The 25,988-nt window shown below is 37.4% G+C and overlaps 1 protein-coding gene and 1 long non-coding RNA gene across 6 annotated transcripts in view; one reads left to right on the forward strand and one right to left on the reverse strand.

Annotated features, from left to right (window-relative positions):
- CCDC91 (coiled-coil domain containing 91) overlaps window positions 1-5,434 on the reverse strand; it is a 367,817-nt gene extending 362,383 nt beyond the window's left edge. For all 5 annotated transcript variants that reach the window (XR_014314001.1, XM_082739675.1, XM_082739674.1 and 2 more), the window contains exon 1: window positions 5,211-5,434. The gene's annotated coding sequence lies outside the window, so the exon portion shown is untranslated. The remainder of the gene's footprint in view (window positions 1-5,210) is intronic.
- Window positions 5,435-6,183: 749 nt separating this feature from the next.
- On the forward strand, window positions 6,184-25,199 carry LOC309869128. The gene is made up of 5 exons (XR_014314002.1): window positions 6,184-6,341; window positions 7,288-7,609; window positions 12,841-12,933; window positions 20,831-21,024; window positions 23,338-25,199. It is a non-coding gene; the product is annotated as an uncharacterized lncRNA (long non-coding RNA).
- The last annotated feature ends 789 nt before the right edge of the window (window positions 25,200-25,988 follow it).

Genomic DNA, 25,988 nt, shown 5'->3' on the forward strand with positions numbered 1-25,988 from the left:
GGAACAGAAAGAGAAAGAAGGGAACCAAACAGATCCTCCGAGACCTGATGGTCTTGGGAAACCATGGGATAGGAAACCATGAAGCATGCCAACAAACGCACTATGGCAATCCCAGAAGAAGAGGGAGAGAAAGGGGCAGAAAAAATATTTGAAGAAATAATGGCCAAAAACTTTCCAAAGTGTACTTCCCAAAATACAAACATACAACAGACACACACACACACACCAGCAAAAGATGGATTCCGAAACATTTTATAGAGTGGGAAAAAAGTCTATGCTGATTAAAGAATTAGATCCAGCCTTATGATTCCCAATTCACCACCTGAACAACCTGATGAATTATTTTGATCAGATGAAAGTAACTATGATAATAATATCCATGGCCCTTCTTTGTGGGAGAAAAAAAATCTCCAAAAATTTCATGTATATGTTGTCTCACTTGTTCGTAAGATTTTCTATTCCTAAGTATTTTGTAAGACTCACACAATAAAATGTTTTGCAATCTGATAAGATTCTAAGTGGTCAGAGAACTTCTCATCAATCATATGGAAATCATTTTTATGTTCATGACTGTGACAATGAGAATAACCTTGTGGCACTCCTTTCTTCTGCTGATAACAAGAAAAGCAAGATCAGTAACACCTAACTTTGGAACTAAAGAAAATATACTCAATGCATCAATGAAAATAAAGTCTCCTTCAAATGACTCTTACAACAAAATGTAGTATACAAGTATTCTTAACTAATATGAATTAGTTAAGAATTAGCAAGAGATATTTTACAACACCAGTCACTTTAATCAGAAGCTGGTTCTAAAAAGAAATCAATAAAATGTACCTCTCCTGCATAACAGACAAAAGAAACCTAAAATATCTAAATACTTCATAAAAACCATCAGCAATAAATAAAAAATGTTTTTCCCATTCTGCAGAAAAGAAAATATTCATCTCAATTTGTCTTGTGATTCAGGGCAGGTGGCCCATTTAATGCCACTTGGGTATCATTAACTTATTTTCAGTTTTTCATACTCAATTTGGGCAAACTATAAATAAAAGGTATAACCTCATTTTAAGTTGTCTTTATCAAATTCATAATTAAAATAATCATACTAGGGGCACCTGGGTGGCTCAGTGGGTTAAAGCCTCTGCCTTTAGATCCCAGGGTCTTGGGATCGAGTCCTGCATTGGGCTCTCTGCTCAGCAGGGAGCCTGCTTCCCTTCCTCTCTCTGCCTGCCTCTGCCTACTTGTGATCTCTATCAAATAAATAAATAAAATTTAAAAATAAATAAAAACTCAACTATCTTTAAAAAATAAAATAAAATAATCATACTCTCACTTTTATTAACTATCTTGGATTGATTTAGTTTTTAGTAATATTCATGCAGCCCCTATCAGTGAAGCACATGCACAGATCAATGGATCTCAAATAATACTGCAACACTGTCTACCACAACTGCAGAAGTTCTGAATTCTCATAACACAGAAGTCAAGCATCTTGAAATGATCATACAGATCGTCTCTTACCACAAGGTTGGACACAACATAAAAGGTGATTTGGCTGGTCTCTCCATTATCTAGGCCTACTTTTGGTAGAAGATACACATGGTCAATGATAACAAGGCTGACAAAAGGAAAAGAAAGTCAGTCGTCCCTGAATACCAGGAAAAAGTGTTTTCGCACTTCACAAAATTGTGGTTACTTCATTTACATACTTCGCCTACAAGACTCTCTGTTTGGACTGCGTTATATAGAATTGACTAATACTATCTCACATTGAGTTATTAATTTAAGTTTATTTCAAGCATCAAAATTAAGACAGATTCAGAATAAACACAATATATACAAAATGCTTACAAGAACTCAGCAGTGTAGTCTATGAGTAAAACAAGATTCAGAAAGACCTGTGATCAAACCCTAATTCTACCACTTACTATTATGCAACCTTGGATAAGTGCTCACTTGTCTGAGACTTAATTTCTCTGGCTATGAATTGAGAAAAATACTACCTACCTCAAAAGGTACTGATTGGATTTCAATAAAACAACATATAGAGTATCTGCATGATGATAGACTCAAAGACTACTATAATTCTTATCAAAAATAGAACATGAATTGTATTTCACATGACACAAAATGCATCAGGAATTCTGTTTAGATCACTCGCAGCAAAATAACAATGTTGGCAGAAAAATCATTTAACTATTTTAGACTCTACACCTATAAAAGAAATAGTTTGAACTAGATGGTTTCTGAAATTCTAGGATTCTACCTTAAAAGTGATGCCCAGAAATTTTGCTCCCAAATTTATTACAACAAAAAACCCAGAGGAAAAAAATCTAAGAACATCAAATGAAACAAACAGGCAGTGTATATTAAGAATCTGAAAAAAATTTCATGCACTTTGAGTAACCACCACATTTTAAAAAATAGATTTAAAGAATCTTACCAGATTTATGTACAAAGATGTTTAATGTTAATTCTAACTGGAAAAACTTAACTAACTATAAATCAAGAACTTACAAATCAAGTTCTCAAAAAATTCATGACATAGTAAGCACTTACAATGTAATGCTAAGTGGCAAGGGAAAAATATAAAACAACATTTATAGTTGTTTTTAAAATGTTTGTAAAATTAAAAGACTGAAAGAAAAGCCAGCAAAATATTAGCAGAGGTTATTTCATATTAACAGAAATGGGTTAGTTTTTTTCCATTGGATTATTTCCCAATTTTCTTCTATACAACTATGATCTCCATAATGAAAAAAAAAGTACAATATTCATTCATGATTTAAAAAAAAAAAAAAAAACTTCACAGCAAATTAGAAGCTAAGAAAACTCCCCCAAACTGATGAAAACTGTTTACAAAAAACCTACAGCTAATTATTTAATGGTAAAAGATTGCATGCCTTACCCACTAAGATGAAAACCAAGGCAAGGATGCCTACTCTTACCTTTCCTATTCAACATCATAGAGGAGGTCCTAGGCAGTACAATTAAACAAGAAAATGAACTACAGCAGACCCTTAAACAACTCAAGTTCAGGTTAGGGGCACCAACACCCTAACAGTCAAAAATCTGTATATAACTTCTGATTGAACAAGAATTTTAAATTACAAATTATATAGTTCAATAAACCTAAATTTTAAAGGACATAGGACATGCCCTTTTGAAAAATATGCATCAAATTAAATGAGCTTAACCCATCTTACTGGTTTTGCGGGTAGGGGAGACTGAGGAAACAAAAAAAATCCTTAGAAATACTGCAAATCAAAAAAACTAACTAATCATCAAGATTTATAAGTAAGAAGAAATAGACATTGACATGAAGAATTAATCTACAGAGGTTGTCTTTTTCATTAAGGTCCCATTTTTGGATGGCAAAAAATAAAACTTGATGAACTTACAAGAGCAAAAGTTCTAAGGAACAGGTTGATAAAGGAGCACTGTGATTATGAGCAAGAATCTGGGGACAAGTCACCTAACACTCCCTTCCAGTTTAGTAATGGAAATAGTCTCATCCAGTCCAATGCACTGCCTCCACAAATACTATTAAGAGAAATATAATAAACCTTCCAATAACTAAACAATCCCATGTACTTCATAAATCATACATCTACAGCTAGGGGAACAAGATAAAATGCTTCTTATGAGGCAAACTCCTATTTATCCACTTAACCTTCAGATCAACTAATTCCTTTTTGTTTTTACTGTCACCAAAAAATAAATAAATAAATAAGTGCTGTCGCTCCCTGATGACTCTGCAGTTTCTTTTTGACTGGTATTAAGATGGTTATAAAAGGCTCTAAGAAGTTTTGAGCTTATTACTCCACTAAGAAGATACATTTTTCCATGTATTATAGAGGTAAATTGTAACTTCCATCACTGTTTTCTTTATGTTTATTCCATTTGGCTTATCCTGTTGCTAGGATACCAATTCATAGTAAGATTTCCAAGCCCACAGAACAGCTTTCCTAGCCAGCCAACTTTGTAACCAGGACGATTGTGGACCACACAATTTTCTGGCTAGCCTGCACCACGCAGGTGCACTCTCCCTGGCATCTCTCCTGCTCCATCTACCTAACAGGCACAGTACGTATTGCCAATTCCTTCATTGCAACAGAAATTGTAGCACAGGGCAAACAGGATAATTAGAAATGTAGAGCTCTCTGATGTCAGAGAACAAAGTGAATCCACTGTCACTCCCTGTTCTCCCACCCAACTAAATAATCTAGGTATTTTGCCTTAAACTGTAGGGCGAAATGTTAGCCCACCCCAATCACTTCCCCCAGAAATATGCAAACACCCCTCCCAAAAGCCATCACCCAACTACCGCCCGGCTAAATACTTGGAGAGGAAGGTGGCATCAGTGTCTGCACAGTTCGGAAAGGAAGGGGAGGAAAAGAGTCGGAATTCTTAAGGGACTGCTGAGTCACCTACAGCTGTGGCCAGGACTTCACCCTCCAGGAAATCAGGCTCTGCCCCAACTCCCATCATGGAAGCAAGTGAGAGTAGCAGCAGCAACATCCTCCTACCAAAAAAACATCCAGCACTGCTTTTAATAGTGTTACCCCTCCTTAAAGTGAAGCCAGAAATAGGTTTCATGTCCAAAGCTTTCCACAGTACACACCATGGGAGATGGAAGAAACATCTTTATTGTGGGGACAGGGGGCGCACTTAGAGGGATGAAGGATGCCTCACCACTTGTTAAGTTACTAGCTCCGGCCTTAATCCCCAAATGCCACTTGCACCGCAACATGTGGCCCGGAGTAACTACAAGGACATGTGGCTGACGGACGTCGCAGAGCCTTTACGCCGGTGTGCACAGCCAAGGGGGGTGGGGGCGGGGGACACAACTCGGGCGCCATCGGTGAAAACTCCGTTCGGTGGGAGGTTCGGTGACACAATAATCACGTGAACTTGTCCGTAGACGTTCGGAAAGACGCGATTCTGGAACGTGCAGGGGCAGAAACCAGCCGGCAGAGCCAGTACCGGTCGGCACCCGCAGCCGGGTGGGCGCGGTTCCGTTCCAGCCCCGGGCGGGTCACGCCTCCGACTTCGAGTCCCGGCGACCTCCGGGGGCGAGGCCGGAGCCGGCGCGAGGCGGACGCCTGGCCGCGCTCCCCGCCCGCGCCCAGGCCGCCTCGGCGCGCCGCCGGCCTCGCGCGGTCCCGGCCCCCAGACCCAGGCCCGGAAGGCGAGCGTCCATTTACCTGCTGCCCGCTCTGGCTGCCGCCGCCGCCGCCGCGCCGCTCACCCACGCTGCCAGGTGAGCCACCCAGCACACGGCCCCGCACGCGCACACCCGGGGCACGACCCCAAACCCGTGAGGGGGGGAACCGCGACCCCAGCCACACGAGTTAGGGTAGCCCACGCACCACCCGGCTTCGAACACCTCTGCCCCCGGAAGTTGATTTCCTCCAAGGCCCGCCCAAAGCTGCGGCTGTCACTCAACGCCAACACGCGGGTCACGTGGCCCGAGCTGAGGTCCCCCATCTTCAGAGACACGCCTTCAGTGGATTGGCTAGTCCACGGTGGGGGGGGGGGGGGGGCCTTCTGAAAAGGGATGATGCAAGAGCTACCTTCTGTTAGTTATAGGTTGTTTCCTCGTGAGTGACAGGCCCGGTGTCTGTGCCTAATGCATGCAAATAAAACCGTCCCCAAATGATACTCCCATCTGGGATTCTGTAGGATTGTTCCTGAGAAGAGACAGGCCTGATATTTGCACCACTTCCAGGCTGAGTTCAGTAAAAATGAATTTAGCCAAATGGCCTGACAGGTAGTAAGTGCTCAAGAAACAGTTGACTGGACAACTCTTCCATTTCATCTTTGTGTATAGGAGCTCTGAAACACCGGAGAGCACGTAAGCCCAAAGCCTCTCCAGACCCTAGGGTATCAGTCGAAGACTGCTCAAGAATTATTCTTGTACTTGGCCCCAACTCTAGATCACAGCAATTTATACATGCCATCCCTGTTTCAGAGACTGTTTATTTTCATCTGCCAAGCCATCCACTTTTTTCCAAGCCTTCAGTCAAATAATGTCTCCTGAAGAAAAAGAAAAGAGAATGATATAACTGTCAGAGTTTTATCTGAAAGAAGGCATTATTATATAGAGTTGTGTGTGTGTGTGTGTCCATTTCAAAGTGTAACTGTTAAAGAGAAACAGTTAACTAACTGGTCACTTGTTAAAGAGTCTTCCATCTTTGACAGGGAAAAGATTGGGGGAGCATTCATTTAACAGCTTTTTATGAAATGTGTACTGCTGGCAATGAGAGAATGGACCAGATACATTCAAGATGTTTGTCTTCAAGGGGTTTGCAGTCCATTGAGAGTGAGAAAGACAGGTAATCTGGGAACTTTGAGCATAGATCTCTGGAATATTCAGTCATCATATAATAGGCATTCTTTAACATTTTGGGTGTTATTTTTCTCATCTTTCCACTGAACAAAATTGGTTCAAGCCTTTAATAATCTGTGCTGTGTATTCAAGGTGGAAAATGTCAGCAAGTAATCCTCACAATTCTCCAGTTAGTGCAAGCTTACATGGTTAGTGAGTAGCTCCAATATTGAACATACATGTCACTCTTCTACAACCACTTTCTCTGTCCACCATTGTCATGTACACAATAAACAGGTTTCTATTATAGCAAATATGATGCTTCCTTACTCAAATTTATTCACTTATCTACTACACCTCTAAGATGACTTTTCATTTGAATATCTCTCAATCTACTTCTCATTTGTCTTTGTATATGCAGCAATATCACACTGTTTAGTGATTAGAAGGTGTTCAATAAATAGTGCAGCCATCACCACAATCAAATTCAGAACATTTTTCTCACCTCAGAAAGATATCTCATACCCTTTGTCAGTCACTCCCCATTCCTCCTATTTCCTGCCCCTTTGGCCTAGAAAAGCATTAATCCACTTTATGTCTTTAGAGTTGCCTATTCTGGATATTTCATATGAATGCGATCATGCAATATGTAGTCTTTTCTGGCTGGCTTCCTTCACTTTGCATCATGTTTTCAAAGTTTATTTATCCATACATCAGTTGGCGGACATTGGGTTGTTTCTACTTTTTAGCTATTAGGAATAACGCTTCTATGAACATTCATGAGAGCATTCATTGTGTCAAGATAACATTTTCATGGGTACCTAGGAGTGGAATTGTTGTATCATATGCTATTTCTGTGTTTAACCTTTTGAGAAGGTAGCTCTATTACTTGTCAGGGTATTTTTCATAAGCCATATTGTATTATTATTTATCTTTGTTGTGTGTATCTGCAGGCTGCAGGCCCATTACCTTAATAGACTGTGACCTTCTGAGCTGAGAAACATGGTTCCTTGCCCTCAAGAGGATCAAGTTTGGAGAAAGGTATAAACAATCAAATAGAGTAATAACAAGCACTGAAATCAAGTTTATTGTTAAAATGTGGAGGAGGAGCAACCTTATTCAACTGGCATTAAACAGGAAGTACTTCTCATAAGATGTAGGCTCGAGATGAGTCTTGAAGAATGAGGAGGAATTGGCCAAGCTAAGAAGCAAAGTGTGTTCTAGACAAAGGCACATGTACCTTGATATGTATCTCCTTGCCTATGAGCTATGCAGGTAAGTATAGTGTGTAGGTAGATACAAAGGCGGTGAGGTATGGGAAAGTGGCAGGGGAAGTGGGTACAGACGGGTCAAGATGGATGGAGCCTTTTATAAACTGCTAAGGAGTTTGAAATCTATTCTGAAGGCAATGGAAAACTAATGGATTGTTTAAGCAAGGCTGGGGGGAATTACTTCAGCAGCAGTACACAGTATGGATTATTAGATAAGGAACAGGTTTTTCTCTGGAAAAACAGAGAAGCCAGTTAGAAGACTGATAAAATAACTAGAATGAAGAATTGTGGAAGCCCGAGTTGAGGTGGTAGCCATGAAATTGGCAAAAAGGATTCGAACGCAAAATTACAGGAAACAATTGAAGTTGTAGTCCAGGTTTCCATTTTTCAAAGAGGTAGGGGATTCAGGAGGAAGGTGGTACACTTGCTGAGAATAATAGTGAAACACTACAACTTACTACTGTTGAAGTTGATATGCTGTTGCAGTCACCCACAGAAATGAAATGGATGCCCATCTAAAATTTGGTTCATTTTTCAAGATTTTTGCTACCACACATGCACCAAAAAGGTGTAAGGAGGTTTATTAGTCACATGATGAGACTTTCTAGGAAGAGCAAGGCAGGCTTCCCAAATAAGTCTAAAATGGCTTGGAGTGGGTGCAGGGAGCTTGGGTAAAAGACTGGCTCTTGGGGTTTTTATGGTGGCTAGGGCATGATATTAAGGAGAAAATTCCTACACAGGAGGCAGGGCTTCTGTGGCTTGAATTACCCACTGGCAGCAAAGAAGGGAGCACCCAGGCTTTCTTATCAGCCTGCCCAGATGTGGAGCAAAAGGGAACACATGAGGGCTTGAAAGTTGTCAACCATTAGTCAACTGTGGGATCAGTCTTTATTACGTATGTTTAGGGTTAGGTTTCATTTTGTTTTGTTTACTCCAACAAGAAAATAATACAATTTTTATGTCTTTATGTGCTTTGGAAATGACTGTAGTGGACACTTGCCTTCTCAGAATTTGTTCCACTCTTCCCACATTGTGCAGCACGCACCTCAGAAATTTGGGTGGAATTAATCTCACCCTTATCCCAAAGTTAATGCAATCAGGTTAATCCTGACCCGTGATGTTCCCTTGGCCACAAAGGTTTGGGAGTGAGCACTAATCATAGAAATTTTGCCCCAAAATTGTCTGATTTGGCTCCCTTTCTCCCTCTTGATGTGAATGAGAAAGCATATGATCCTTGTTGCTGAAGGCAGTCATCTTGTGACCAAGAAAATGAAAGAGAAATGGAGCTGAAACCCTGTCAAATAAACAAAGATCTGTAACATTGTATATAAGCAAAAGGATGTAAAGTACAAACTGTGAAATTTTTAAATAAGCATTCTTCTGGCCCCTTTCTCCTCCTGTACTAGATTGTTCTATTATGTGAGCCTTCAGATCACATCAACATAGAGTTTGATTTTTTTTTTTTTTGCTACTGATTCTCAGTATTGAATACTGAATAGTATGTTAAGTATTGGTTAAATTGGTTTGAATTTATAACTATTAAAGTTTACCTCGAAATACGTTAGGGTACATCATGTGATATAAATGTGCACATATGTGTTACTTACCTTACTTTATCCTCTAATGATTGTCAGATGCCATCATCTAGAATTCCCACTTTAGATGTATTCAGCCTGTGTTTAATCAGAAAGCCTGCATTCGAAACAGCAATGATAAATGCTTCTGGTATCATAATCTTCTGTTAACACCTGACGCTTTGCTAATCAATGGATGTTATAGCTGGGTTTTCATAAGTGAAACCCATAAGTGATGGGTTTCATAAGTGGGTTTTCTGCTAGCATGATGGATGTTATAAATTGACTCTCACTGATGAACAAGTGGTATTCATGATATATAGATTCAATAAATATTTCAGAGATACTCCCTACCTTGCATGACCAAGGTTTCAAAATGTTAGTAAACTCTGTAGTCTACACTTTTAGAAACAGCACCATTCTGACCTCAAACAAAAATGTCTAAAATCCTAATACTCTTCAGTGTGCCAAAGATGGAACAGTTTAATTTCTCCTTAACTGAAGGGAGAATCATGTTCGTTATGGAGGTGACTGGAGACATCATGTTAATTATGGAGGCAAGGAATAAATTATTAGTGCCTTCCCCCATCCGCCACTGCAAGTTCATAATTAGAATATTCCCAGTAGAGACACCATTAAACTGAGATCTCAGGATGGGCCATTAAACTAAATTCAGACTGACAAGAGTATGAAGGGCTACTAGGAAAGAGAATTTCCAGGATACAAAAGTTGGACTATGCACGGTCAATTGCCTATAGAAGTAACAAGAAGGAAATAGTTCAAAAACCTAATATTAATGGGAAAATATATTGTTATATAAACCTCAAGCCTAACTGATAATAGATTGACTATTTAATCTTAAGACAATCCTCAGACTTCTACATTCAACGTAATAGGAAATAAGCTGCCAAAATAGGGTAACCTCTCAAAAAGTGCTTCTTCCCCAATGACCTGCTCAGATGGGACCATAAAAGACACTGAAAGCAAAACAGTACCTGCCCAAAGAACCTATACCCTTGCCATCCAGGAGGCCTCACTATTCCTGTCTGCAGAGTATGACAGGGATCAGTGACTACTCTGTATTTTTTCCAGATATACTCTTTTTATTTGGAAGTTTTCATTGCAATTACTTTGTCCTTTCTCTTCCATTGCATTTTGCATTTATTGGGAGTAGGTAACTTGTCACTGGTTGCTCGAACATAAGGAACTCCAGATGAAGCTAAAACACTTCGGAGAAACAGAAAGATGATGTTCAATAATTACAGTTACTAATTACAGTGGTTGGTCAGCTAAAGGGTCCCCTACAGCAGATGGGTAGTTGTTACCCAGAAATGAATTTTGCTCTTCCCCATGGTGTACCATTCAGGTATATTGGGTGAGATTAGCCTTAAACTTTTCCAGTGTTAGTCCTGATCAGTTTAAACTAGAAGTTATTCCCAAACATGCCACAGTTACTGGGGGCAGGCAGACCCAGTCCTATGTCAATCATAGCATTAACCTAACCAGAAGAATCTGAGATTATCCAAAAAGCACGAAACCCAAGACCATTGTTTAGTGGTTGTTAGAAGGAACTCTCTATCTTCCTGAGGATATAGTGAAGAAGTATGTAATTCCTCCTACTGTTTTTTTTAAATATTTTATTTATTTATTTGACAGAGAGAGATCACAAATAGGCAGAGAGGCAGCTCGGGGGAACAGGCTCCCCACCGAGCAGAGAGCCGGATGCAGGGCTCGATCCCAGGACCCCGAGATCACGACCCGAGCCGAAGGCAGAAGCTCAATCCACTTAGCCACCCAGGTGCCCCAATTCCTCTTGCTTTTAACAGTCATCTTGTGACCATGAAGGACACCAGTCTAAGGATAAAAGCAGACACAGATTGTAAAACAAAGCTGATATAATTCAGAGAAATGGATCTGAAGCTTTGATTAAATCAGTTCTAAAGCTTCTCTCACCTCCATGGGATTTTTCATTTATCTAAACAATTTTCATTTATTATTTAATCCAATTTAAATTAGGTTTTCTGTTATGTTCAGTCTCAAGTGTTTTAACTCATAGGAGGATTTGTGTATGCTAGCTTTATATTAAGTGTCAGAAAATGAGTTGTCATTTTCCTAAAATGGATAATAACTTTTCCACCTTCTTCCCTTTCCTTTTGTCAATGTTCATGCCAGAGTGATATTGAAAATGATATACTGTCCCTGAGAGCAGTTCTTTAAGATTTATATGATACTCAGCTTTCATGTTAAACCAATGGAAACTATTTCAAACATGTATTTATAACATTATATATAAAAGATGGAAAGAGTAAACTGTGAAAGTCTTTAATAAGCCCTTACTGGTCCCTCCTTTAATCAGGTCTCCTTTGAATTCTGTGCAGCATCTAACCCTTTTATGAAATCTCCATTATATGGGAGATACATGATCCCTAATCTCACACTCATTTGCACATTGTTATTAGCCACCATTTTGGTTTGCACATTTTGGGTTGATTAATAAATGGGCAAGAATCACTCAATGTCTAAAAAGCTTTGGGGAAAAAAATGCTTTTGCACAGCAAAGGAAACCATCTACTGAATGGGAGAAGGTATTTGCCAATGATATATCTTATAGAGTTAACATCCAAAATATATAAAGAACCTGTACAACTGAACACCAAAAAATATATATTATATATATATATATATATACAAATATATATGTATATATATATAAGCAGAATAGACCTTCACAAATGACCTGAATAGACATTTCTTCAAAGACATAGAGATTTCCAACAAACATATGAAGAAGTGTTTAAAATCACCAATCATCAGGGAAATTTGCAAATCAAAACTACAATGAAATATCACTTCACACATATGGGAATGGCTAGTATCAAAAAGATACGAAATAACAAGTGTTGGTGAGGATATGGAGAAAAGAAACCTTCATGTACTCTTGATGGGAAAGTAAATTGGTACAGCCAGTGTGAAAAATAGTATGGCAGCTCCTCAAAAAGTTAAAAATAGAAGTACAGTATAATCCAGCAATTCCACTTCTGGGTATCAAAAAAAAAAAAAATGGAAATACTAATTTGAAAAGATATATGCAGCCCCATTTTGTTGCAGCATTATCTACAACAGCCAAGTATGAAAACAACCTAACTGTCCATAAGTAGATGAGTGGATAAAGAAGATGTGATATACATATATGATGGAATATTATTCAGCCATGAAAAAGAATGAGGTCTTGCCATCTGCACCACATGGATAGACTTAGAAGGCATTATGCTAAATGCAATAAGACAGAGAAACAATTATCGTATGATTTCATTTATATATGGAATCTAAAGAACAAAACAAAACAAAACAGAAACTACTCTCATAAATATAGAGAACAAACTGGTGGTTGCCAAAGAGTTGGGGGTGGGGACATAGACTAAATAATTGAAAATTATTATAAAATACATAAGTCATGAGGATGTAAAGTACAGTATAGGGAATATAGCCAATAATATTATAACTTTGTATGGTGACAGATGGTAATTAGACTTGTTCTGATTATTCTGAATGTGCTTAAATATTGAAACACTATGTTGTACACCTGAAACTAATATAATATTATATGTCAACTATATTGTATGTCATTAAAAAATATGAACTGCTTCTATTATTATCTCAGTGCGTAATACACAAAAGAAATCCCAAGCCAGAAAGAGACACAAGCCAGAAAGAGACACAAGATTACATTTCATCCGTGTAATCATTACAGTAAGTTGATAAAAACTAATTTACATGATCAGTTGCCTTTACCTGTGATCTCAAAATAATAACTCAGAGATGGCATGACTAAATGGAAAGCACATGTGTCCACTTGACTTCCTTTACTCTTCATTATATCTTTAAAAAAAAATTAAAAAGCCAGGGGAATTAAATTTTCTAAAAACATTCAAAATCAATGCTGGAATATTTTTAATATTTTGGATTAATTCTAACACCTAGATTATTCACATAATTCCTGGTGCTTATATATCACATCTCTGGCTGCTAAACACTACTTTTTATGATGATATTGAAAAATTAAAAAGTGAGGTAGATTTTGCATCTATGTCAAACCTTTATATTGCTTCCTTAGAAGTTGCTCTAACACTTTTGCAGATGGAGCAAGCAATACTCTGGGCAGAAAGCCATGCAAGACTGCTGCAACAAATATAAATTGAGTTTAAATTAAACTTTTTCAAAAATTTTGGTGCACCACAAAATTAACATATCATGAGAAAACTCTGAAGTTTGAAAAATGGAGTTTAAAAGATGGAACCCCTCTCAACATTCTCCTGAGAGTCTGATCACTCAAGTTGACCAGGAAAAGCCAAGTATTACATATGAACAGTGGAAGACACTTCCATTTATTTCTCTTCCTTTAAGTCTTGGATATCAAATAATTCTAATAAAGAAAATGTTGGGTCCTTATACCAAACTTTAACCTAGCACAGGAGGAAAAAATCATCCCAACAACTGAAAGAAAGTTATCTCTATTAAGAGTCTGACTCTGTCTGTGCATTTCTTATACTGTCAATTCAGGAGTACTTGGCAGCAATGTAAATTATAAATAAATAAATAGACTAGTCAATTTTTGCTTTGATAATAGTTTTCTAAGTTCAGAGGTATATTTATAAGGATATTAAGGCACAGGGTGTATTAAACCTGCAATGTCTAAAATCTGTTTCTGGCAATAAGTCACAAACCCATTGCTTTTGAGGGGAAAAAGTGAATTTACTAAAAGCTAAGGCATGGTTTTGCTTGTTATTTACATTATAGGATTTTGTATGATTTTAAGATTGTAATACCTTTATCAGAATGTTTGCTTAAGATGCGTTTTTGTTTTGTTTTGTTTGTTTTGTTTGTTTGTTTTTGAGAAAGAGAGCGCGAGCATGTATGCACAGGCCAGTGGGTGGGGGAAAGCAAAGGGTGAAGGAGAAGCAGGTTCCCTGCTGAGCAGGGAGCCAGATGTTGGGCTCAATCCCAAGACCTTAGGATCATGGCCTGAGCCAAAGGCAGACGCTTAACTGACTGAGCCACCCAGTGGCCCATTAAGATGTGTATCTTAAACCCCAATATAATTATAATAGTTTGTCTAATTTATCTACCAAAGATTACAACGTAATAAATGTTAATAATGCCTTTAGATGATAATAATAATACCTAAAGATTAAGCAACAATTAAATTAGCTTTTACCTTAACAAAGTTTTGTGTTTTTTTTTCAAAATTAGGTTTATGAGATCCCCCCGAATCTAGCTTCTTATGAAAATACCTGATACTCAGGCTCCTGAGTAAAATATGGATTATATGACTCCTGTTACAAGTATGAACAATGGCATGCTCTTTGTTTTCCAGTAAAATGTTATGAATTTTTGATGTCTATATGATTGTCTATTGCAGAGGCAACATGTTCCCTAAGTTTATAGTAACATAAAGACTTACTGTTAACAATCTGTAGTGACAGAAATATGCTTTACAATCACTACATGTAAGTATAAGATAGTTCCCAATTATATGTATTGACGGAAATATACTTGCATGTGAGACTACCAATCACTGTCTTTTTATAGAAATTCACTCTCCCATCAACTTCAACAAAAGTATTCTCTGCTGATTGTCTGACCCTTCAGACCATTCTGTGGTCTTCATTCCAATTCAGTCTTTTTCCTTTACCTTTTGCTTCAGCTGGCTGCCTACGAGTTTCCATCTTTTGTTCTCTTCTCACCCAGATTTAGCCAATCTCTGTGGGTAATTGTCTCTACTCTCCACAGACTTTATCTCCTTAATGCAAATGATTCTCGAATACACTGGTGTCTTCTGTATAAGGTCGTCTTGCTTATTACTCTACATTAATACATCCTACATGTCTATAAAATTCATTCATATTATTCACCTTTGATCCCATGGAAGTTTTTTTTAACTCTCCAGCCCAGAATTATCTCTTGAGCTCAGAATTCACTTTACAGCTACCTACGAGATATGCACATAGATGTCCCACAGGCAAATTACATGTTCCAGAACATGTTCATTATCCATTCTCCACAAAACCTTTGTATTCAACCTTGCTTAATTGCTTTTGTACAATCTGCGTTAGTTAGGACACTAGTTTCAGCCATTTTAATAAAGCCTGGAAAATAGTAATGGCTTAAATAGGAGAGGTCTTGATTTCTATTTCACATGCAAACATAAGCATAGTAACCCAGGGCTTGTATGGTGGCTCCACAGAGATCCAACCCACCCTTCTTACATCTTGTTACTCTCCCATTTTTAACACATGGATTTCTTTGTGTGGTCCAATTAACATGCTCCAGATTCTGCCGTCACATCTACATTCTAACTGGAAGAAAAAAGGAAGGGAGGAAGGGAAGGTAATACCTCTTCTCTTTAAGTGGAGGCACAGAGGCATACATTCACTTCGTTCACATGCCATTGACTAGAAATTTGCCATACCACACAGCCATGCTTAGCTACAAGGAATCTTGGGATATGCCCTCCTCAGCTTTTGTGGCCTGCAAAAGCTCAGGGATTCTATTACAAAAGAGGAGGAGGATCATCTAGACTGGAAAACAACCATCAAGCCCTCTCACATCAAGCGTGGGAAGAAACCCTTTAACCTTTTCTCCTCTACTTAAATTACTGCTACAGCCTCTTAATAGGTATTGATTCTTTCCATGTGAGTGTACACTGGATGGTTTCTGATCCCGTAATCTGAATGAGTTAGGAAAAAATGCATTCACCAAACCATTGGCTACATATTGTGTACCTAAGGCTGTGTTAATCTAACAAAGTGGATTAACTCTAACAAAGATAATGCATCTGGCATTATCAGCAGCTATGATCATCTTCCAGACCCATCCTGTGGGGACCACCACTCATATAGCCTTTATTTTAGATCCAGGGTCGGGTTCTGAAAAGAACCAGATATTTAGTAGTTAGGCTTTGCAGACCATGCAGTCTCTGTTGCAGCCGTGAACCCACTGTAAGCTTAAACCTTGGACAGAACTCCATTTTTTTAACTGCCTCTCGTATGTTTCCACTATAACTGGGGGGCCCTGATGTTGTGTCAGGAAGTCAACTAAGACTCAGTGTCCAACTATTTTTGAAATGTTTGGGTACATATTTTCCTGAGTAAAAAGACTTTGATCTCTTTTGGGAAAAGCTATGGGAATCATAACCAGGTATATTTGTCATGGTATAACACAGTTCATCTCCAGGGGGACTTGGCCATTTTGATTAATGGATTCTGGGTCTGAAAACTGACTCAGATCTATTAACTGGGCTAGGGATTATGACACTTACATTGTGGTGGCCACTCAGCCTCCCAGATATCCATCCTTGATTTCTTCCACCAGTACATGCTGAGTGATTCCTTTGTTAGTGCCCATCTATTTGCCCCTAGGGTTGTCACATTCTATTAATATTTTCCATAACCCTGTGAGTACTGGCTGCCATTCTGATCTTGTTGGTCATTGAAATAATTGAAAACCTCTGACTTTTGGCAATTAAGTGCTACTTCCTGGCCTCTTTGTTTTAGAGTTCAATCGTCTCCTTTGCCATCAATGAATCCAATTCTATTCACCAGGATATTCTTTATGGTCTTGGTAAATTGCATGTCCACTGGGTTTCCCATGGAACAAATTCATCATACAGTCTTCCAGCCATATTTGTCTATCTATTCCAGCCTGCCTGTTTTCCTGAGCCTTTACCCCCTGTACCACTCTTCCATCATGGCAATCCTAACATTTCAATTTTGCTTAACATGTACCATCTGTCTTGGTTGGCATTTGGACCATCTTTGAAATTCAGCCACTCTGACTATAAAGTCTTGGTCTTGGTCCTGAGCTTTCTCCAGCCTTTCCTTACAGGAAATGAGAGTTTCTTTGTATGCAACTAAAGAGGCCTCCTTAACTTTCCACCCATTTTTTGATCATTATCCTCCTATAGAGCTGTTTAACAATAGCCATCCAATCTTATTATCTTTATAAGCTACTATATTCTCCATACATCTCAAATATCTGGTTCACTTGCAAAATTTACCAATGGTGAAAATTTTAACTCGACCTCATGCCAGGGGCTGTCTGTGTTTCATGTACCACCACTGATAAGGTTTTTATTGCCAGAAGGCAAGGAATGGCTCAGGCCCAAATTTTATCGTATCTCTCTTGGACAACTTTTGGTACTTAATGTATCAGATTGCATCCTCAGTAAGCACGAGCTGAGATAGAATTTATTACTGTAGAATTATTAGAGGCCGTACCTTAATAAGAAGAGAAAAGGAAGCAGGCCTGGGCAGAGGGAGAAGTTTAACTGTCATGCAGACATAACAGAGCTTCAGCCAACCCAGCAGAAAGCTCTGGAACAAATATGTCTTTCAGAGTCCTCCATCGGGTCTGTTCATACTTTCTCTCAGTCACAGATGCAGGTTGCCCCGGGAAGGGTACAGCCTTTGGAAAGACACTCTCTGCACCTGAGCATATTCTAAAAGAGCTGACAGCTGTAGATTTCTAGGTGTACTTCCTACAGTTGGAAAGTCCTCCTTGAAAGAACACCTGGTAGTGCATCTTTGTATCTAGCACATTCAGCTACTTGCAGTTTTCTCCAGTGGCTGAAACATTCTCATCCTTGTGCCTTTGAACATGCTGTTTCATCTTCCAGGCGTACTCTTCCTCAGAAATCTGAAATTTTCAGGCTATATTAGTTGCTCATGGCTGACCACATATTATTTATGCCATTATTATAGCCATTCTCAAGCTATATTTTTAAATATCATTTTTATGTTTATATATATTTTATATATTTATATCTCAATAATTTACTTATGCCTTTGCCCAATATACTGTGAACTTTTTGAAAATAGGGATTATATTTTTCATTTTTGTATCCTTAACATCCAAAACAATGTCTTTCACAGAAGAAATAATTAAACATTTCCTAAATAAACAAGAACCTGTTTTTACCCTATCCCTTTTCCTATCTTCTATGTAAAAATTAGACCCCCAAATATTTCTTAACTCCTTTATTTTTTATTGCATTTTTACACAATTTTATTTTTATTTTTATTTTATTTTTTTAGATAGAGAAAGAGCTCAAATCAGGGAATCAGGGTTGTGAGGGAGGTCAGAGGGAGAGGGAGAGAGATAATCTTAGGCAGGCCCTACACTCAGCATAGAGCCTGATGTGGCACTCAATCTCAGAAGCCTGAGATCAGGACCTGAGATGAAATAAAGAGTCCAATTAACTGTCTGAGCCACCCAGGCATCCCATTTTTACACAATTTTAAATTAATGACAGACTCAGTAGTAACATTGGAATCTATATACTCAGTTCAGACTACTTCACCAAGTCTTGCATTCATATATTTTACTGACTGATGGACATTTTCTTCTGACCGCCTCAAGACATTTCAGATTCAATGTACCAATATATTCCAAAGGGCACCCATGATTTTTTTTTTATCCCCAAACCTGCTTTTTCTTCGAGACTTTCTATCTTCTTTGATTGTGCTACATAGTCATCCCAACTAGAAAGCTGAGAGCTTCCCTAAACTCCTTTTGCCTTCATTGTGAATGGTCACCAAATTCTGATCACTTAACTTTTTAAATAATTTCAACTCTATCTTCTGTCTGTCTTCTCCATTCTAATATTTATGGCAATTCAGGTATTCCTCCAATTTTCTGCGCAAATTCTTAGGTGGTCTCTCTGTCTTCTGTCTTATTACTTTAAAATCCATACTCAATCACATTTCTCCAAATAACTTCATACTAAATGGTGAGTGACTCAAAGCTTTCCCACTTAGATGAGAAACAAGGCAAGGATGTCCTCTCCAACTACTGCTTTTAACATACACTGAAAATCCTAGTTAATGCAATGAGATAAGAAAAGGATACAGATTGGAAAGTAAGAAATAAAACTGTCTGTCTTTTCAGATAACATGATTGTCTACATAGGAAATCTGAATGAATCAACAGACACCTGAACTAATAAGTGAATATACCAAAGTTGCAAGATACAAGGTTAATATACAAAAGTCAATCGCATTTTTTTTTAGATTTTTTTTTTTTAATTTATTTGACAGAGATCACAAGTAGGCAGAGAGGCAGGCAGAGAGAGAGGAGGGGAAGCAGGCTCCTTGATAAGCATATAGCCCAATGTGGGGCTTGGTCCCAGGACCCTGAAACCATGACCTAGGCCAAAGATAGAGGATTTAACCCACTCAGGTACCCAGGTGCCCCAAGCCAATCGCATTCTAATATATCAGCAATAAACAAGTAGAATTTGACATTAAAAATACATTTATCATTTATATTATCACCACTTCAAATCAAATACTTAAATATAAATCTAGCAAAATATGTACAAGATCTATATTAAGAAAACTACAAAACTCTTATGAAAGATATCAGTAAACTAAATAAATGGAGATATATTCCATGTTCATGGAGGGAAAGACTCAATATTGTCAAGATGTCAGTTCTTCCCAACTTAATCTATAGACACAATGCAATTCCAGTAAAAAATCCCAGCAAGTTATTTTGTGGATATTGACAAATGGAATCTAAAGTTTATATGAAAAGCCAGAAGATCCAGAATAGCCAACTTAATATTGACAGTTAACAAAGTTGGAAAACTAACAGTACCCAGTTTCAAGACCTAGTATAAAGCTACAGTAATTAAGACAGCATACTATTGGTGAAAGATGAGAAAAAGAAATCAATGGAACAGAATGGAGCCTGGAGACAGACCACAAAACCTAATCAACTGATCTTTGACAGGAGCAAAGGCAATACAATGGAGCAAGATAACTGTTCAACAAATAATACTGGAACAACTGGACATCCAGCAAAAAGTGACTGAAACACAGACCTTACACCCTGCACACACACAAAATTAACTCAAAATGGACCATAGACCTAAGTGTGAAATGAAAAAATATAACCCCCTGGAAGATGACATAGGTGATCTTGGGTATGGTGATAACTTTTAAATATAACGCAAAAGGCATGATCTATGAAATAAATATTGTAAAGCTGGAATTCATGAAAATTAAAAACTTCTACTCTGCAAAAGACAATGTCAAGAGAATGAGATAACAAGCCACAATCTGAGAAAATATTTGCAGAGGACACATCTAATAAAGAACCGCTATCCAAAACATATAAAGAACTATTAAAACCCAACAATAAGAAAATGAGTAACTCAATTTAAAAAGTTTAATGACACCTCACCAAAGAAGATGTACAAATGGCAAGTAAGAAATGAAAGGATATTCAACATCATATGTCATTAGAGTATTGCAAATCAAAACAATGAGATATCACTGCATGCCTATTACAATAGCCAAAATCCAAAACACTGACAACACCAAATGCTGGTGAGGATGTAGAGCAAGAGGAACTCTCATTCATTGCCTGTGGGAATGCAAAATAATACAGCCATTTTGGAAGACAGTTGGGAAGTTTCTTACAATACTAAACATACTCTTACCATACATTCTAGTAACCACACTCCTTGGTTGTGAAGTGAAAACTTGTGTCCACACAAGAAAACTTGTATACAGATGTTTATAGCAACTTTATTGATAATTGCTAAAACTTGGAATTAACCATGATTTTTTAAATCTTTTTTTTTAAAGATTTTATTTATTTGAGAGAGAGAGAATGAGAGAGACCATGAAAGGAGAGGTCAGAGGGAGAAGGAGATTCCCCATGGAGCTGGGAACCTGATGTGGGACTTGCTCCCAGGACTCCAGGATCATGACCTGAGCTGAAGGCAGTCGCTTAACCAACTGAGCTACCCAGGTGCCCTAACCATGATGTTTTTTAGAAGGTGAGTAGATAAATAAGTATACTCTGTATGTTACTATAATGGTGGATACATGTCATTATATATTTGTCAAAACACATAAAATTTATAACACCAAGAGTGACTAATGTAAACTATGGACTTTGAGTATAATGATGTGTCAATGTATATTTGTTTATAACAAATATACCACTCTGGTGTGAAGTACTGATAGGAGAGAGGTTGGGCATGTGTGGAGACAAGGAGATATGGGAACTTCATATATTCCTCTCAACTTTGCTATGATCCTAAAACTGCTCTAAAAAATAAAGTTGATTAATCTTTTTTAAAACTGAAAAGTCCTGGGGTGCTTGAGTGGCTCAGTGAGTGAAACGTCTGACTCTTTTTTTTTTCTTTTCTTTTTTTTGTTTTTTTAAGATTTTATTTATTTATTGGACAGAGAGAGAGAAAGACCACAAGTAGGCAGAGAGGCAGGCACAGAGGAAGGGGAAGCCAGGCTCCCCGCTGAGCAGAGAGCCCAATGTGGGGCTCGATCCCAGGACCCTGAGATCATGACCTGAGTAGAAGGCATAGGCTTAAACCACTGAGCCACCCAGGCGCCCAAGCATCTGACTTTTGACTTTGGCTTGCATTGTGATCTCAGTGTCATGAGATGAATCCCCACCAGCCCCATGAGGGGAGATTCTCTATCTGCCTCTCCCCGCCATGCACACACACACTCTTTCTCAAAAATTAATTAATTAATTAATTAAATCAGAAAATCCTACATGAAGAAAAGGTATCAACATCATAAATACACAAATAATCAAAGTCTTTTTAAATAAGTCTTTTAAATTCTATGACCATGGTGGTTGTCTTTCACTTTTTGGTTGGTATCTGTGAAAAAAAAATAGATATAAGAAAAAGGAAGTTTCTAAGATCGTATTGATTTATATGTAATGTTATCACTTTCCCTACTTGATTTACAAATATTTATTTTAAAGAAAGTAGATTTACTGCAATGCAAAATACAGGATATATCCTATTTGATTAAATGATTACTACAGATCGAGTTGGTAATTATCATTGGTAAGCCTAAGTAACATTTCTGTGCTGAAAAACAAATTATATTTTTATAGTTTCTCCTCAAGGTAATTTTCAGTTACATAATATACAATGGCACAAAGGTTGGTTTTAAATACATATTATATAGAGATAATTAATATTTAAAGTCTTAAAACAATTGTTCACCAGTGTATGATATCATTGGAAACATAAAATTTTGGAGGTTAAAGGAGCTTTCATGCTATTTTATTTAAACTTCTCTTTGAATTCAGGATCCCTTTACCCACATTTAGGCAACAACTCAACAGAAACCAGTGTAAAATCTCCCACAGAATTTTTTTTTTACTTGAAAGAAAATAAGTTAACAGTAAGTAAAAACTAGTTTACTGACTTTGCATGGGTAAACAGCCTCAGGAAATTAAAAGACTGAGAGTCAAAAAAGAATTTTAGTTCAAGTATAATTTAAATTTAAACTACATAATAAAGAACATAAGGAAAAATGGCACTTTTATTTTAGAAGGGTAGAACAGGCTTCTAAAACAAAGTCAGTTTCTTGGAGTTGGAAGAGTCAGAATTTTTATTAAAGGGAGTTTTCTTTTTTAAACAACATTCACATGCCATAAAACAAGATGGCACTTATTCCATGTTTCTGCAAGTCTTCCTATCTTCTTCAGAAAGGAAATTTCCACTTATTTGAAGATTACCCATTACTGGTATCACTCATACAAAATGTAGTTTCCCAAAGTCATGAATAGGATAAGAAAATAACAAACATCATGGCATACAAACAGTAAATACAGCTGCTTGCAGAAGCCAATGAAACACCTTATTGATCACTGGGTTATTTGTATCCTTCCTAGAATATGAGTTTTGAGCATTTCCATGTCTGTTCTGAAACTTTAAATTATCCCTTTAGTCATGAATGGTATTTGGTCAGGGGGTGATGAATAAATGAGTATCACCCAGTAACATGGAAGTTTTAATATGGTCAAAAGCCAGATATGCTTGTGGTCCTTCGAAGTCAAACAGTACTTCTAATGCTGTTATGCTGGTTATTTGGTTTTTGGCTTCCTCTTTAACAATGAGAGCTCTATATTTTTCTATATAAAATAGGGCTTGTTAATGAGAATGTAGAAGAAGTTAGCATGGCAATTACCAAGAATCCATTTACCTCACAAACTAAGGAGAATATTTTTAATCATTATTTTCATTCAATGCTTTGGCCATATTTGAAGATGCAGGGAAATGTCGTGGTGGAAGTAATAGTAATTTTTTTTAAAATTCTTGTTTTAGTAAAACTCATTACAACTATTCCGAATCCATTTTTGGCTAAGTGAGGAGGAAAGTTTTACCAGCTGATGGCCGTTTGATGACCTACATGGAAAGAATTGGTAGACTCAGGAGAGCACAATTGAGAGAAGTGATCACATCACAAAATATGACATCATTCTTTGGCACCAACTGGCATCCTGGACATGGAGAGTGAGTTATACTCTCAACCCTCAATTTTCCCCTCAAGATTACCCTTGTGGCTCACCAGAGGGCAGTGTGCAGTAATCGGCTCTACTACCTCCTATGTTGGATGTTTCCTTTGGAACAGCCAATGTCAAATCATCAGAAACAGAACGCAGGCAAGAGAATAAATTATGGAAGTTGTTTTGTTAGATTTTTGTATCTCTCCCCCCTACAAGGAATTCTTAACATTGAGAAATTAATCAATCACCACATGAGATATAAGGTAATTACTTTTAATAAGTTTCTCGTAAACTCTGTGTTTCAAATTTACAACAATAGTTTCGGAATTACTAAACTCAATTCTCCTCTTTAGACTTACAAATGAATAATATTATTCAAAGGTGAATAAACTTCCTTCCTTCACACATCTCACATGTGAAATCTCAAGGGTTTTCAATTAATTAAATAATTCAGTGAGCACTTACTGAACAATTGGAGTGTGGGATATAACAAAGTAAAGCACCTATAAAGCCTGCTCAAAAGGAGCTTGAATTCTATCAAGGGATGAAAGTGTAAATGAAAAATTTAAAACGTGATCAAACTTATACAAAGTAGAAGATACATACAAAGTGTTATGAAAATTGAGAAGATAGAGATCTGAAAGCTTTTGGGAAGGTTCAGAATATGAGCTGAATCTTGCAACTGAGGCAAAATTCTTAGACATATTGAAAGTGATAAAAGCACATCCTAGATAAAGGAAACATTATGGATAGGGTGAGTTAAAGGACCTAGGAGGTCAGAGAATGCAAAAGGTAGTAGTAGAAATAATGCTAGAGAACTATTTTGTGCATAGGTACTTCAGAGTATTAAATATCAGGATGGGATGCTTCAAAAACTAAGCTGATAATGGAAAATTGTGGGACCAGAAAATCAACATTTGCTCTGTGTACTAAGAAAATTGATCTGATAGTATTGTGTAGGATAGATTAGATAAGTAAGAATCCAAAGGTAGAGAGTTGAGTTAGAAGGCGATTTCAATACTCCTGCATAATTTGAGATTGAAAATGAGGCAAGCAAGAGAGTCTGTAAATATGGAGCACCTGGGTGGCTCAGTGGGTTAAGACTCTGCCTTCGGCTCAGGTCATGACAAAGGTTACGTTGGGCTCTCTGCTCAGTGGGGAGCCTGCTTCCTCCTCTCTCTCTCTCTCTGCCTGCCCCTCTGCCTACTTGTGATCTCTGTCTGTCAAAATAAATAAATAAAATCTTGGGAAAAAAAGGGGTCTGTAAATGTAAAATTGGTATGAGTAAAAACTAAGTAAATGTGCGTGGGGTAAAAAGAAAAAGAAGTCAAAACTAAAGTTTGAGTTTTTGAGCTAAAGTGGGAGGATGACAACTTTATTCAGTGAAATACAGGACCCAGGAAAAGCGGGTTTGAGAAATAAATTGATATAGTAACCAAAAATATTAAATAGACTATCCTAGTTAAAATCTTTATAAAGCTAGGGGTGCATGGTGGCTCAGTCAATTAAGCCTCTGCCTACAGCTCAGGTCATGATCCCAGGGTCCGGGCATTAAGCCCTGCATGGCACTCCCTGTTCAGAGACGAGCCTGCTTCTCCCTCTCCCTCAGATGTTGCCCCTCCTTGCACTCTCTCTCTCTCTCTCTCTCTCTGTGTCAAATAAATAAATGAATAAATAAAATCTTTAGACCGTTCTGAATTTTTTGAATGTGAAATTTTAAGAGGAGTTTATTGAGCACTCAAGATGAACATAACAGACTTACATTATATCATTGTGTTACACTGGAGGAACTTCAAGGTGTTCTCCCACCACCAACGAAAATAAGGTTTGTTAAACTTTATTGTTGCTAAAAATTTAAGAATACCCTAATTTTACCAAATGGTGGTTGTGCTTAACTAAAAGGAAAGAATTGCAACCTTTCACTGATGCAGTCATGTTCTGGGCATTTTTTTCTTTCTAATAAAAAATATGATAGAACATTTAAAGTTCTATAAAGTAATAATAATCTTGAAGAAACAAAGAGAACTAAATATGACTTCCTTTAATATTTTTAATTTTTTAATGTATTAACTGAAAAAGCCTATGGTGGAGTCTCATTTGTCCAAATATATTGTAATAATTTTGCCCACCTTGGCTAACAGTTACAAAATCCAGAGATGAAGCTGTGAAAGAAACTTTTCCAGTTGAAGCATCTGCTTCTGTTACAAATTTTTCAATCAATGGTACAGGAAGTTTTGTAGCTGCTTTGATTTCATCTGTTAGTTTTTCTACTCAAATCAAATAAATGACATCATAAGTGGCATGGGCTTGTTTCTTAGCCACTAAAAAAATCCTAGTAGTAAATTTCCGACACTTGAGTTTTATATTCCTATCTTTCACTCTTGATCCCTTGAAACACTTGCTAATCAAATAGCTCTTGTCTATACTCGGGACCCTACAGCTTAAATTTTTTTTGCATGCCAACCACAA

Source organism: Mustela nivalis, assembly GCF_964662115.1.
Source record: "Mustela nivalis genome assembly, chromosome: 7".
Lineage (NCBI taxonomy): Eukaryota > Metazoa > Chordata > Mammalia > Carnivora > Mustelidae > Mustela > Mustela nivalis.